Source organism: Alligator mississippiensis, chromosome 4, assembly GCF_030867095.1.
Source record: "Alligator mississippiensis isolate rAllMis1 chromosome 4, rAllMis1, whole genome shotgun sequence".
Classification (NCBI taxonomy): Eukaryota; Metazoa; Chordata; order Crocodylia; family Alligatoridae; genus Alligator; species Alligator mississippiensis.
In genome coordinates, this window is record NC_081827.1 from 5,511,881 (window position 1) to 5,513,927 (window position 2,047).

The following is a 2,047-nucleotide window of genomic DNA, read 5'->3' on the forward strand; positions in this document are numbered from 1 at the left end:
AAAACACTGTAGGTGAGTGTAGGGGTCACTCTACATGACCTTGGGGGTCTTCGAGAGGAGGTTGGGTAGATATCTGGCTGGGGTATTATGATCCCAGCACTTGTTCCTGCCCAGGGCAGGGGGTCAGACTTAAAGATCTGTTCAGGTCCCTTCTGATCCTAGAAACTATGAGACACTTAATGCACATAGACTGGTTGGCTGCACAGCACAGCAAAAACTATTACACTAATGCGCATTAGTCTACTGCGCATTAACCATTACAAACAAAACATGACCGCACTAATGTGCAGTAGGGCAGCCTACTGCGCATTTATTACTTCTTTTTGCAAGTACATTGAATGCCCAACAGGCACTGCGCATTACTGAACGTGTAGATGCACCCACTGTTTCCCTTCTTTAACTTTGCGCGAGCGGATAGCAGGAATACTGTCTCTTCCCAATGCGAAGGGAAGACAGGAGCAAAGGTTTTGAACATGGCTCAGTAAGAGGTGAACAAAGTATTTTAAGTGCGGGCCAACCGTTGGGACAGGCTGTCAGGACGCAGTGAGATACATTTTGAATGAAGCAGTCAGCGTGCACGTGAGATGTGTTTCTCCTACTGGAGTTGGAGGCTTTATTCACAGCAAAGGCACTAAACAGCGCAGAACCCCGCTCCATCTTAGGTCACGGGGATGTCTGGTTGTTTGGCTTTCCAAGGCAAGGTGTTTTTCAAACGTACGAGACAGAGCCAGCCCTCCAGGCAGCTCAGCCTAGGAAGACGAGCAGTGTTTAACGCATGCAGTGTTTAATACAGCAGCAGTGCTTAATACAACCCGAGCCTGTGTTAGATAGCAGGTGGCTACAGCTGCATCATGGGCAAAGATCTTGAGACGCGAGGTGAAGGAGACCACGCAAAGGACGTAAATTTGTCCCAAAGCCATTCTTGTGTTGGCCTTCTTTTCCTGAGGTGACTGCCAAAGAGCCAAGATGCATTTACTTTGGGGCTGGACACCCATTCACTAGGAACTGGAGGGGAACCACGTGTGTAACTAAGACGATGTCCTGTTCATATTGTATTTGCTCAGTTCCAAGGCAAGGGTTTTTTTCCCCCCATTTAACATGGGGAGGGGGGAGATGGACTCGGAGGATGGCCACACCCTCTTGCCTTCAAATCAAGTTTGCGGCTGCAAGTCACTACAGTAGTTTAAGCTCTTTATGTTCAGTGCTGCACCTTGCAGCAGGAAACCTTTACTGACAAAACCAAGCGCTAGTGTTAGAGCAGTCACTGTTCTGCAGGTAGCAGGCACTTCCAGGGGACCAGTGGCAAGTGTTATAAAAACCGGGGCATCTTCCCTTACACCTTGGATCACAAACGTCCTTTATTTTCTGTATTTTTTCACACTAGTTTGTTTTCTTGCCTTCAAGAAGACATCTCAGGGACAAGGTGTCAGCCCTGATATACCTGTGTAAAGAACTTGTTTGGGTGAAGTTGTTTTATTTGGGTTTAAAACCTGAACGACTGAGGAGTTCTGCTTTCAGCAGCGTAGCCCTTGTACAAAACTATTCAGTAGCCATAGGAGGAGCAGAAATAATCTCCAGGTTCAAAGGAACCCACCAAATGTTTTTACACTAGATGCTTTAAAACTGCAGCCACCGAATGCTGCTGGCTGTGCCATCCTCCAGGATGGAAGGTGAATGTTAAAACTACTCTCTACCCTCAGATGCATGTTACTGCATGAGGCCTTTATTTTATTAAGTTAAACCAGGAAGCAAAGTGGGCTACATGAAGTCACTTTACTGGTTCAACTCACTACAATATACCCCCTTCGCTTTGTACAAAACCTTTGCAAAAGGTTTCCAATACATAGGCCCCAAATTTCATCAGTTCTGTTATCGGTCCTAACTAAAATGTGCTACCCGCACTCCGGTACTGGAGCCATGCAGCCCATCGCACTGAAGGTCAATGGTTTGTTACTGCAGATCAACTCTCATGCAAATCTGACAGTAAATGGCATGACAGGGGGAATAAGTCCACAATTCATCAACACGCACAAAAACCACACAAGTG